We start from the raw sequence: 14,084 nt of genomic DNA, 5'->3' as shown, positions 1-14,084 counted from the left end.
GGTTTGTTGGGATGTTGGGGCAGATTCCCTGGGGGCTTCAGCCCCCCGGCTGCTGCTGTCCCCCTGCCTCAGTCCTGGGGAGTACATTCTTCCATGCCATGCCCCCTTGGGCTGCAGGGAGGGATGATGCCTTTCTGATGCTCCTGAGAGCAAGGTGATGCTACACGCATGTGTAAGAACACATCTCAGTGCTTCCCAGCCTCCCAGGACAGCTTCAAGAAGATGAAATTTTAGAAGAGAAAGCAAAGAAGAAACAGAATGATAATGAAAGGGGGGAATTGCAAGCCCTTTGCATGGGAGATGGAGAATGATAGCTGCTGGGAGAGAGGGAGCGGGGTGTCTGGGCACAGGCAGAAATGTGGGGCAAGCAGCACCTGAGGCCATAGGGCTGTAAAGAGGTTGGGACACATAAAGGCTTGGTGTCATGATGTCCCCTTATCTGACAGTATAGTAAAGTATCCTTGCAGTCTTTTAATGTCCTTTTCCTTTATTTATTCCTATCCCTCACTGAGTTTGCTCCAAACATCCTAGTGGGACAAGAATATGAAGAAGTCTAGGAGAAAGTCCCACAAGGAATTGCTTTGTGTATAGGCAGACATGTGCTGAACCTGAAACACGGTGACCAAGAGCCCACTAACTGGGATAACTGAGCTGGTTCAAGTAAAGTGCAGCCCCTCATCCCCAGCACAAACCAGTACTGAGCAAGCCACCCCGTCCCCTGGCTGCTACAGCTTTTCCAGGAGCAACCTGGCACCAAAAATGGCTGATTTGGCATCCTTGTTAAATAATGGATGGAGATAGCTAGTGCAGTAAAAGAAAGACTTTTTGAGTCTCCCAAGGTAATTATCCATGCTTCCAATTTCCTGAACAGTGCTGCCTTTTGGTTCAGTAACTAAATCTGGTTTTCATAGTTTGGCCTTTTTTGAATTGTCTGATTGGTTTAACTCTTTACATTGGTTTAAATTTTTTTTTTAAAAAAGGGCATTTTGCTTTTTTTTTGAGGTTTTGCTGTGATTACACTGTTGGATGGACAGAGGTGTATTTAGGTGCATGTAGCATCTTCAGGATTATTGATCCAGGGATATTCCATATGGGGCCAGTCTTTTATTCTGGAATCAGCACACTGTTTTTTCTTGAAATAAATTCTTCTATCTCCAATATCAGATTGTCCTTTCTTGGTGTTATCAGGGAATAGAATTTAAAACTTGCAACCTATCCTAAATAATTTTCTTAATATAAGTACACATATTGTAAACACAGGTGAGCTTTAAGCAGTAAACTGTTGACATAACCTGCAAGATATAAAAGTATTGTCTATAATTGTGGTATTTTTGTCACATCAGAAGAGCTGAGATCCATACTGAGTTTACTCACAGATGCATGCCACACAGAAATGTCAGAGGGCTGAGCTTTCTGAACATTGTCTGCACATGCTAAAAAGATGGCTTAGGAGGTGCTCTCTTCAGATGAATTGCAAAGCCTCTGCAGGGTAGGGGCAGAATTGCATGCCCCAGGATTGCTATGGGGGAAACTGTGTTTGCCATTGGGAGGAATCTGTTCCCATCCCTACAACACCTCTCTGGGGGACAAAATCAATCCCTCTAGGGATGTATTACCTCTTTTGGACTTCAGGCATCCTGCTGTTTGGATATACTGGAGAGAGCTTTATACTCAAGTTTATGTCTAAGAAACCTGTGAAAGCCAACTTAAAGGAGGGCATAAATACTAAGAAGGACCAGAGGTGATATCTAACATTGTCTTTCAAGGAGGGTTTAATTTATTGATAGCTTTCTAGACAATATTTTCCTGCCTCAACACAATCCTCTCAAGTACACTTATGAGACTGTGTGCATTGCATTTTAGGGTGTTTATCTGTCTTGTTTTTTTGACATTGGCACAGATGTGTCTAACTCTGAATTTCGTGAAGTACTGCTAAGAGCTGGGGTAGCTGGTTATCCTGCTTTCTTAGTGTAATAACTCCCTGGTTGTCCATGCCTCTACTACAAAGTACTTCTGCTGTTTTCATGCTCTGCGTTTCTCAGAGCTGCCTGAGCTTTCTTCCCTCTCCAGGCACGGTGTGTTGGTTTATGACTTGTGAGGAAATTGTAAGCAAGGGAGAGCTGATTTCTGTGGGTGTAACGTACCTCTCATTTGTGTAAGAATAGTTTATTTTATCTGTAGTGGGGTAGAATTTAAAGTCTGGAGAAGGTGGTAGATGGTAAAGGCAATGTTTTTAAAAATTAAAGGCCGGATTCTGTCCTGATCTTGCATCTCATTATTCAGATCTCATGGCTGAAGCCAAATGGGATTGTCACAGTTAGATGCAGAATATTCCCTGCTACCTCTCAAATAAATAACAGCTGGCACTGATATATACAATACCATATTTCTTCAAAAGGCTTAGCAGACATTAACTAATTAATCCAGTAGTGCTTTTATATAATGAGGTCTGAGTACCAGCATGCTCACGGAAGATACCTATTCTTGAAACTGCCCTCGGAAGAATACAGCCTTTTGTTTTGAGCACCACATGCAGTAGTATTTTATTGATTACTGCCTTTCTCCTACAGTGCCGTAGGGTTTTCACGTAACAACGTGCTGGAGAATCGGCTTCGTGCTGTATTGTTACATGGCATAATGCAGTTTGCAGGTATTGTAAATCTACATTTAAAGGGGTTTGTGAACTCTGAATTCTCACAGAAATAAAAAAAAAAAAGGAAAATAAGGAAAACATCAGCTCCATAAGATGTCCTGTCTCAGCTTGGATTGGTTTGCTACAGTTTGTCAGGTGTGTTAGCATGGTGTCACGTCTGCTTGAAATTCAGCTGGATTTAGCCCAGCTTTTGTTCCAGGAAGGATTTTTGTGCCTTCTTGGTGCTGCCCAGACCTGCAATGTTTGCACTTTACTGCACACAGCCCTGCTCAGCCCTGAAAATCACCACCCGTACCTGCCTGCAGCTCCCGATGCTAAGCGTACAATGCACATTGCTGCTTGGGAGCATCACCTTGCTCTGGTGACAGTTTCATCCAGGCAAGAATCAGGCACAGGATATGCAGCAGGAGAAGCTTCTCCATGGGCATCCTATTTTAAGGACCTCTTGGAGGTGCATTTTTGTCTGGTATTTAGCTAGAGTTATCGGTAGCCTCCTCCAAGTAACTTGGGAGCAAGACAAATGAGAGGTTTCCACCAGACAAATTAAATGGTGCATCAGATCAGCTGGGATCCCATCATTTAGCAGTCAAGGTTTGGTTTATGAGGTTGCAGTGCCACTGACACACCTTGTGATTTATAGTTACAAAAGAATGTTTATTTATTTATTTATTTATTTACTTTTCCATCAATGAACTGCTAAGCCTTTTAAAAGCTTTATAAATGTGTAATATAAGAGAGATTGATTAAAATGTTTCTGGATGCAAGCAGCATCGCATTCTCTGATAACATATTAGCTAATTATTGTTTATCCTTATTTCCCTTGTCTGTCATATCATTAATTCTCTAGCACGCTTCTCTGGTATACCAAATGTATTGTCAGGCCTTGTTTTGCCTCGAGCAGTTGTGTATTTATTTCATGGTTTCAGACTTTGCCCTAAGTGCCTTAGCAGCAGTGTTTACAGGATGCAACAGGTCCTACTTTCTGTCGCTAATCCCTCCTCCTTTTTGCTTGTTTTACACTGAATTCTGTGCCTTTGCATTCCCAGCAAGTCTTAAAGCACACTTTCTCTCTGCGCTCCTGGCTCACAGCATCTGTTTTTTTCCTCTGAAAGCAACCTCCTCTATGCCAACTAAAACCCTCCCCCAAACACCACTGAAATGCACTACGTGAGGATGAGTGCAGGGCTGCACTGCTGCTCTGCACTCTGACCAAGGCCAAAACATGGATGTACGTGCAGATCTAGCCAAGAGGGGCTGAATGATACCGCTTTTATGCTCAATACAAGCAGCAGGTTTCCTCAAGCTGAGGATAAAGTTAGCCTGAAATCACCAACCCATTTCTGCTGGACTAACCCCCACATCTCCCAGCTCTCTGTGCTGTCATTTCTCCTCTCATAAAGGCTTCTTCCTCAAGTGTGAAGCGGATGTGTTAAGAATGAGATTTTTAAATGAATATTTGGAGAGAAAACAGGGGAACTGGAGGAGACATTGCTTCCTGCTTGTGTTGGAGAGCTGTGCCTCCTGCTCCTTCAGCCCACAGGGACAGCCCATGCCCCTGACCAAGGGGCAGCGTTTCCCTGCTGAACATGCCTCTTCCCTTTTTTGCAGGGTTGTGAGTTGGACATAAAAATATCCTAAACCACTTAGCAGAAACATAGCAGTTTCTCCACTGTCAGGGCCTGTGGGTCCTTCATCATCTCTGTGCCACCATCTGGTGGCCTTGAGAAGTCTTAAGATAGCCCCAGTCCTGCGCTGCATGGCAGAGACATGATCTGCCTTGGGAAGGAAGTGATCACTCGACCTGCTCTGCCCTTGTCCGGTCTGGAGCCAAAGACGTCATTTCACCAAAAAGCCGAGAGGAAGGAGGAAGGGGGAATGACCTCACCGGGATTCAGCACAGAGCACAAAGGCTGTGGGGCTGTTGGGGGCCAGCTTGGATGTTCTGGGAACTTCCCTTCCCCAGCATTTCTGGAGGCATCATCAGTATCTCCAACCCACCAGGCAATATTCTGCCAGATACCTCCTCTCTGTGTCCACTCACCCACCAGTATAGCCTGGTCTAGCCTGCACAATGCATCTCCCAGGCTTCTTCCCCACCGCTCCTCTTCCATGGTCCGATACTGGCTGCCTTTGTTGCATCCCCCTGCATGCACGAGCCTTTGCTATGTCTGCTGCTGCTCTGCCCAGGCACAGCTCAGGGTCTTTGGGATGTGAGTAGGTCTTGGGATTGTCTTGGGCCCGTCCACCTGTGGTTTTTTGTTGTTGTTGTTATTGCTGTTTTTTTTGTTGCTGTCATTGTTTTTAGTTTTTATTTTATTTTATTTTATTTTATTTTTTGGTTGGAAGGTGAAAGTTATCTTGGGGAAAGGTTGATGTAAAACAGTCAGTATCACACACACGTTACTGGAGATAAGACAGCTCCCAGAATCCAGATGTTCTATGCCTTTTTTCTTTTTTTTCAGTTGACCACTAAGAAATTAATGAAAACTAGACTTATAACATTAAATTTTTAAGAACTTTCAGTCTACTTTGATGAAGGAAAAAAAAATAAAGGAAAGGCTTGGTTTTGGTAAAAATATTATCAGAACAATACATTCTACATCCAAAGGAATTAGAATCAAAGAGCTAATAGGTGAGCTATGGGACATATACGTGCTTTAGATGTAAAGGAGATCATCCCTTTTGATGTTTACTGCCTGTTTTATGCCCATGGGTTTCTCAGTTTCTTGATTCTGTTAACTTCCTTGGGTTTATGAATGTTGGCAGGCTATCAGGTGTGCAAGTACCAAGTGATGAGCTCAGTTTTAACTGGGGGAACAAACAGTGGTAAGCAAATTTACCTTTTCTCTCTCTCATTTTTTTTTTTCTGCAATGGTGAAAAGGTTTGGGTTCTATTTTACTGGAACTAATTAACTTGGCTAATTGAAGACTGGGTTCATATTGTCCTGCTTGTGCATTAGTCAGGCAATGGGAATAAGAGCAGAGAGCCCTGGGCACAGAAAGGCTTATCAAATTCTTTTGTAATATCTCAGTTGGCTTTTCTCTAATGCATGGTGTGCAACAAGGTATAGTGACAACAAAAGTTTGAGGAAGTATGGTCAGTGATCTAAGACTTAGGAGTCATTTGCAAATTGCAGTTACTATGTCTTTGGGGGTACACGTTCTGGCTTCAGAAAATACTAAGATAAATTCAGGTACAGATTCCAAGGTATTCTTATTCTGTGAGATCAGATACCTCAACTTGCGTCATTACAGCTGTCTATTTTTCTTCCTCCATCCTTTCCTTACTGCAGAAGAAAATTCTTTTTGAAGTCTCAGGACGTGGGGCTTCAAAGCAAAATTATAACTTTAAACATAAAGTTCCTGCAACTTGAATAGTCCTGTGTCTTCTCAAGGTGATGAATTCTAATGCTATCATCACTAAAAGGATGATAAAAAAATAATAATGAGCTGTCGCTCTCATCAGCTCGTCTAGGGAAGTGATGAGATAAATTGTAGAGTGCAACAGTTAAAAGTTGGAATAAAAATACATTTATAACCTTTTTGAAATCAATGCATGCTCCACAAATGTACAGCAATAAACAACGTACTTTGGACAGAGCACTCTGCTGTTAGATTTCTGGCCCACTGAACTGGAATTTAAAGGTGAATATCTGTGTGGTAGGCTCCAGTAGGTGCCTGTAATAGCTAGAAAGGAATTGCTAGTGCTCATCTTCAAATATCACAAAAACCTGATCTGTATTTTCCTAAACGCTGATCCAGACCATTTGTGTGGTTTGATTCAGCATCTGTGGAGGCTTCTTCTCCTAAGAGGTGACGGAGAGAGTTAAAACAAGTGCTGGAATGCATTCATTCATCAGCAAAAATATTTGGAGCATAAGAATCCTTTTCTAAGCCAAACCTCTTGCTCCCAATCAATGCTTTAACACTGCTGTTTTGCTGTTCTAATTTTGATTCCAGCTTCCCCATTCAAATTATGTCAAAAGATGAAATTTCATACAGCCTTTCTGCAGGCCATGTGTCTCTCGCCTTCATCTTGCCTAGCCCTCATGTAAGGACATATACACTGGACACCAGAAAGCTTGTGTTTTAATTCAAAATTTGTTTAATTCTCTGTTCACTAATGCTGAAAATTCACAGAGCCTCTATAGATCCCTTGGGTTCCAGTTTCCACATTTACATTTCCATGAAGGTAAAGTAAAACTGATGGGAAATACTCAGGAAAATAAGGTATTTTCTCTGCCGTAAAAAAGACCTTCCTCTGATAGCTGTAGAATCCCTGATTAGTCCATCTTTCATGCCTTTTTTTTTTTTTTTTTGGGGGGGGTGGGGAATGTTATACGTGCCTCTGTTGTGTATTTGTAGCAAGCTCTAGCCAGTGATTTATCTCCCACTGACTGTCACAAAGGAAGGATTATACCAAAGCGCTGGTTGCTGAAAGGTCCTGATTGCTTCATTACTGTGGTTTTGGAGAGAGCTGGGAGAGGAAGCCTGTGTGAGGGTAGCTTCAGGATTGACGCTCTCAAAACATCCTGAAAAGAACAGGGGAGAGAGAGGGACTTTCTTCCAGCAGGACAGGAATTGGGCAGTTCCTCTGGCAGCAAGCTGCTGCTGCAGACAAACTAGCAGGGCTTCCAGCACCTGCAGGACTTGCAAAAGGAGAAAGCCCTCTTGCAAGTTCTGCTCTCTCACCAAGCTCATCTAAAGCTATTTTTGCTAGCTGGGTGACTACTTGAGAGCAGGCATGGCATTATAACTCAAGAGACCCCACTGGGGGGCCTAGCTTGCAGTAGCCTGGATGTTGTTTCACCTCGGAGATATTTAGTGCTGCTGAGAATTTTGGTGCTGCAAAATATCTCTAGAGGCAATAAGGTCCCAGTTACCCAGGAAAAGTCTGTTACTTGCAGCGAGGAAGATGTTGGTCTCTTTTCTCAGGTGATAAGTGATAGGATGCAAGGTCTCAGGTTGTGCCAGGGGAGGTTTAGATTTGACATTAGGAAGAATTTCTTCATGAAGATGGTGGATAACATTGGAACAGGCTGCCCAGTGAAATGGTGGAGTCCCCATCCCTGGAGGTATTTGAGATGTGTGGATGTGGCACTAAGGGACATGGTTTAGTGATGGGACTCGGTAGCTCAGTTGGGTGGTTGGACTCGATGTTGAAGGTCTTTTCCAGGCTAGATAATTCTGTGTACATGAGGCGTGACTTGAGCCCTGCTGAACTACTGCAAGTGGGTGGAAGTAATGGCTTTGTGGAGGCCTGTGCCAACACAAATTGTGCCCACTGAAGGATGAAGAAAGCTTCCCTGTTTGTCACCAGCCTGGGTGAGTGCATGGGTTTTTCACCTGCCATCTGCTGAACGTGGGAGCTCTGATCCATTACCTCCTTGCTCACACAATGGTGGCTCAAAATCTGCTTCTCTGCATAGGGTTGAGTTTCTCCTCAGTGTGCGCAGTCTGGAAATAAAAAAGCAGACACCTATCAGTGTTATTCCTTGTTACTATGCAAATAAACCACCTGATTTTTTGAACACTCTCCAGGGCTTAATTCTCAAGCTAAACCTGGCCAGTCTGGGGGAGCAGGGCATGTATGGGTAGGGCTAATCATGGGGGCAGAAGGCAAGCTCTCCTTTTTGGGCCTTGGGAGGTGGGAGAAGAGCTGTCTAAGGAGTATAACACTGATGGAACAGTTCCCACAGTGTGGGCAGCCATGGAGGGAAGAAGAGCCTGCTGGGTTTTTGACATCTATTTTGGGAACTGGCTGTAATTTTAGCTGCCTTTAGCACAGCCCAGACTCCCGTCTTGAACGATCTGTTCCTTCACAACAGAAGGAAGGGATTGCTCTGCCTGATATGAAAAATATATCTTGTGCAAAGTTTTTTGGATGTAGCGTTTTGATTAGTTGCAACCACTATGGGTAAATTGGCTTAAAATTGAAAATGGTGGATGTAGGTGTAATTAAATCTCTCTTTTCTTTGACATGAAGATATGTAAACGTACATGATACCAACTAGAACTGATCTGGGGTTGTTCAAATGAGGGTTATTAATGTTGTGCTATCTCTTAAGTCTAGCAATACCTGTAGCAACACAGCCATGGCTCAGCATCAACATTCCCTCTCTAAACACACCTATTTTCAGGCATTTATATAACTGCTGCTGGAATTTCCTCCTGACTGGTTGTCACTTGTCAGATGTATTGAAACCATTTCAGTAAATCAGGAGAAAAATGTTTTGTGTTGCCTAGAATGTGAAAGATTTGAGGCTTTTTTTTTTTTTTTAAGAGGAAAACTGAAAACACTTATAGCTGAAGAGTGAAGAGTTGCCTAGAGAAGCTGTGGAATCTGTGCCACTGGAAGTTTTCAGGACTTGACTGGGCAAAACCACGAGAAACTTCTGCAGGAGGCTGTCTAGGTGTCTCCTGAGGCCCCTTCCAGCCTCCACGGTTCTGTGATTCAATGAACTGTGAACACTGACAGTGTGCTGGCGATGTGCTTTTGAAAAATTGCTTTAAAAATACAGCACTGGGGATAACAATGCCTGCTCAAGATTGACAGTATGTCAAATGCTTGAGGTGAGAAGGGTTATTTATTTCCAACTTCCACACCATGTTGGAAAGAGTTGTTTTTTGATGGTAGTGCTGTTCACCTATGAAAGAAATACCACCATGTTGTTTACTGAATGTACACTGCAGTACCCCTGTAAAATGTATATTCATGGTCTTAACAGAGTAATGTTCTTTTAGGCATTATCTGAACTCATCCTGATGTGGTAAGCTGCCCTGCGAAGCTGTGGCTCTCCCTCTGCCTACCCCTCCAGCAGAGCCTGCAGGATGCTGCAGAGATGTCAGGGGCCATTCTCTCAATGGACAAAGTTCTACTTTTTCAGAGGAATTGCACCCGTGTTTGCCAGGATTCAATTTGTCAAAAGCTGTAGTAAATAATAGATGACATGATGGCTGTCTACTGGGTAATATGCAGAGGGAGACAGTAAAAGCTCTGCATACAGAATGAGCAAGCCTTTGTGCAAGTCAGTACATGGCAGCACACGTACCAAGAGTTGATGCTGAGGTTAGTCCCTGCCAGTCTTAGCCCCGTGGCTTGGCTCTGTGGACCTTCCAATTTCAGCTGCTTCATCTCTCTATCAAAAACCTTCTTCAGTGTGTGGTGTTTGACTGTGCACCAAGAATTAGTAGTGTGAGGAAAGGTTCCTCTGTGCCCATGTTCCCATTGCAAGGCACCTCACCACATTCTTGCCTCCAGCTTCTTTGGAAAGGTGTCATCCTCCTAGTGGTGGTGTGTCTTGCTGGTGATTGCTGCTGGAACAGCTGCTCTCAAACACCCCTGCGACCAATATTTCATTTCTGTGCATGTTCCTGCCATATCTGCCTGTAATTAAAACTGAGCAGGCAGAGCATCAGCATAAGTCTGTGAATGCCAGAGCTGCAATATTCAGTTCCCTAAGTGAGGTGAAACAATAATTTTGAATATGTGAACCTTCTCCTGTGGTTTACTTGACACAGCATCAGTATCAGCTTGGCTCTGCTGTTATCTCCTTCTAACATAATTCTGTTTCATGTGAAACTATGCAGTCTGGTCTGCAGAGTAGAGCCCCAGCAGCGGGTATTTGCAAGACCACGTCCCAGATAAACCCCCCAGATTCTCTTCTGTTTCTTCTCTTCCTCTTTCACTTGGCCTTCCCACACAACTTCTTGTCTACCCTCTCAGGACAGGAAATGTATCCTGTACTATCCTGTTTTGTGCTGTTCCAATATTTCTTTATTCCATTCTTGTTCTTATGCCACCCACATCAGTTTAGTGTCTAACTATGTCATACAGTTTCAGGGGAGAAGATTAAAAAAATGGAAAAAAAGAAAAACCAAAACAAAAACCAAAAAACAGCCCGGCTACTTAGCATTCCTCTAGTGGTGGGAGAGAAATTGTTCTGTTAGCATTTAATTTTTGAAAAGTGTTCAGTGTAAAGGTTTTGGGAGGAACTTTCTAAATACTTTGCTTAATAAAGCAGCAATTATGTGAAGATGAGAATAGACAATGATTGCAGAGACAATGGAATGTGATTTCAGGGAGAAAAAAAGCAACACCCCACACTACAAACTCAAGTCTTCTAACAACAAAGAGAATGGCATTGATGAAGCATTGATGAACTACACTCAAAGAAAGTAAGATACTTGGTAATGGCTATCTGCCAGTCACTGCAGATTAAAAGATACATTTTGTTGTCTTTTGAAGTTGGAACAGAAAGGTGCTTTACTGAACAAGATTATAGAAAAACACATCCCAGGTAGTGAGTCCTTAATGTGGTAGATATGGAAAGCAAAAGCTATGTGGGTGAGCTATCCACCTATCTGTCTGCCTGTGTGGTAGTCACTACTCAGCTGTGTGGTCAGAGTTTGTAGTAAATTAGCATGAGAAAATAAGAATGATAGTGGCATGAAGCTTCCAAAAATCATGTGGAGGTTCTTCATTATTTTCCGGAGAAGAAAATGAGATTTCAGGGATTTGGCAGGAACTAGATAGGCAAGATTAAAAACAAATGGTAAATCAAGATATTCAGTGCCACTCCTAAAGGCTTTTCTGGTGTCTCATTTTTATATTCCAAATAATTGTGGACAGAGGAAGAGAGAAAATATCTTTTCTCTCATTACAAACCTCCTGAAATTATCAGTAGCAGAACAAATACTTCATTTCAGGAGCACCTAGAAAGCATGAATGAACTCTGATCTTAGCTGTGTACTAATGTAAAAGTTTTCACAAGAACAGCCAGTACTGATACACTACAGCAATTGCTTCTGAACCCAGAGAAACAGGATGAAATAAAATAGGATACAGTGTGTACCAAGGCAGCATGGGAAGAAAAGTAACGTACTGGAACATGACATTGAACAATTTTTATCATCGGTTGTACATTTAGTTCTCTTTCCTTAAACTTGTGTTTAGAAAACTGATTAGATTCAATGACTTCTGGTTCAGACAAAAAGCACTGGTATTACTTTTTCAGGTTTAATAAACTCACTGGCAGATACCTGCAAGAAGCAATGTTAAAAAATTATTCTAAGCACAATTTATATCTCATATCTGATGCCAGGTAAAAACAAAGCAACAACTGAGACACTGAAATACACTGAGTTACAGTATAAGGAAATGAGGGCTTTTCCCTGCTCTACCCATGAGTTTGTAATTGGAGTTTATACCTAAACAGTACAGGGAAGGGTTTATTTGAGGTAGAACAGGTATTTATAAAACTGAAAAACGTGTAAGGAAGGATTCCACGCTGGAAGTGTACTGTAAAGCAGGATTTGACTGTTGAACAGAGCCAGGCTTGCCTGCACAGGGATAAAAACAAATATTTGGATGATGGTACTGCAGCTTCTGTATTATTAAACATACCTACCATTTAGAAAAAAATCTCTCTTCCATGGTGAAAGAGTCTGTTCTTCCTAGGGAATCCAGCTGAGTTTACTTCAATGTCTTCCTTGAACCTTGTTAGGGCAGATTTTTCTGTTACTACTGTTTGCAGTGAGCCTGGGACATTATGTTGTGGAGGGGGTAGACAGATCCTTTGAAGCCTCCTTTTTTGTTGTTTTTGGGCTTGAGGGGGTTGCTTTGAAGGCTGGTGCTAAATGTGTTTGCAAGCACGCACCCTTGTGAGCTGCATTGATCTGAGCTAGTCTTGCCTGGGCTGTATGAAAGTCAACAACTTAAGGAAAGAATGAAGCAATTCTTTCAGTGCTCAGACATCTGCACGACGGTGAGGAGCTGCAGAGATGCCTCCTACGGTATAGAGGATATTGTGCAAGATTCAGGGAAACAAGGTAATACTTGTATATCCTCTGCCTTGTGGTTAGTGGGGGACTCTTGTGCAGGTGGCAAATAGCTGGGGAGAAGGAAAAGGGCTGAGGAAGGAACATGCCCAATGTCAGGGAATGCGCCCATCCGTGGCTAGGCAAAATGGTGCATGTCCATAAGTTAAATCACATCAAATTTCCCCATTTCCTAGAGCCATGAGAGGGGTACACTATAAGGCTGAGGGAACTCCAGGAGGTGTTCATCTGAGGAGGACAGTCGTGTCTTCCCAGGGGCACTTCCACTCGCTCCCTGGGAGAGTGCTAGCACACAGCTGGGTCCTTGGGCAACCCAGCAATGCTGACCTTGGCCAGCCATGCTGGCTTACTTCCCACCATGGCTAGTGATTTGGGTTGCTTCACTCTACCCCTACTATTACGTGCCCGCTGCAGGATGAGTGATGTTACAGATGGTAGGCATAGGAGCTATGTGTGGAATGTATATAGGGGTCTCATGGACCTCAAGAGGTACATGTTTTCTACCCTTACAGGACCATAGGGACCTTCAGGTCTTGTGGCCCATAAGAACATAGCATAAAGGACACTAACACAAATTCTTGTACCCTTCCATAAGTCCCATATTCAGCCCAAATATCGTGTGCAGCAGGGAGTAGAGAGCCATAACTGCAGAATTATTTCCTTCTGCCATTAAAAGAAATTTTAATGCACAGCAAGCTCCATTGAAGTGCAAGTGAAGGGCCCATTTCATAAAAGATTTAGGCACCATCTCGGTGCATACTTTTGATTTGTACAGCAGGGAGCTTGCACTTGGGAAGAAAAAGGAGGTGGTAGTGGGGGAGGAATTTGCTTTAAATGACAGCTTTTTTTCTTACTCATTTTGTATTCAAAAGCCCAAATATATTTTCTCTCTCACTAGCCTTGATTTATGACCTTATAAAAATGAGATAGAATCAACCCAGAAAGAAACAAAGGTTAGGTCTTCCCAGAGCCTGAAGCCTTTGTATAAGTCCCTGAAGAACAGCTGTGCAAATTACATTTGCGGCTATCAGATAAAGTGGAGACAGAGAGCAGTTTCTTTAGCAGGATCTGGACAAGATTCCATTTTATTTTGTCATTTTGAATGCAGGTTTGATTTTGTTTGTTGGTAATTGCAGCCTTTAATGTTACCTTGCTAAAAATGGCTATTGCAGGAGAACTCGCATCAATAGGATATCAGTACAGGCAGAAAGAGAAACATCCTGTTTATGTGAATGTCCCTAACAAAAGGAGTCAAGATCTAAATAGATAGAAGGGAATGCCAGTAACCATGAAACAAACTACATGCCAGATGTTATGCTGCTCAGAGCACTCCTAGAAGTTGATCAGATGTCATGTTGATAAGCTCAGCTTAAGAACCTGTATAGAAGGAAAACACAGATGACATTTGCATGATTAAAGGCTCGTGTAGTACTTCTACATTAAATCATAAATAAATTCATTTTACTTGATTGTATGAATTAAAAGGTTACATTTCAAGCATTTCACTTTCCTTTCTTTATAAATTCATACCAAGCATTTCACAGAACTGCTGAAAGGGACTTCTGGAGGTTGCCTGGTCCAAGTCCCTGCT

At 42.6% G+C, this 14,084-nt stretch overlaps 1 long non-coding RNA gene across 1 annotated transcript in view; it reads left to right on the top strand.

Annotated features, from left to right (window-relative positions):
- The window catches only part of LOC308189879, a 52,536-nt gene that overhangs the window by 24,031 nt on the left and 14,421 nt on the right, over positions 1 to 14,084 (top strand). The gene's annotated exons all lie outside the window — the stretch shown is intronic.

The sequence above is a fragment of the Anser brachyrhynchus genome, assembly GCF_964034855.1.
Source record: "Anser brachyrhynchus genome assembly, chromosome: 2".
NCBI lineage: Eukaryota > Metazoa > Chordata > Aves > Anseriformes > Anatidae > Anser > Anser brachyrhynchus.
This window is presented reverse-complemented; position numbering and strand designations above follow the sequence as displayed.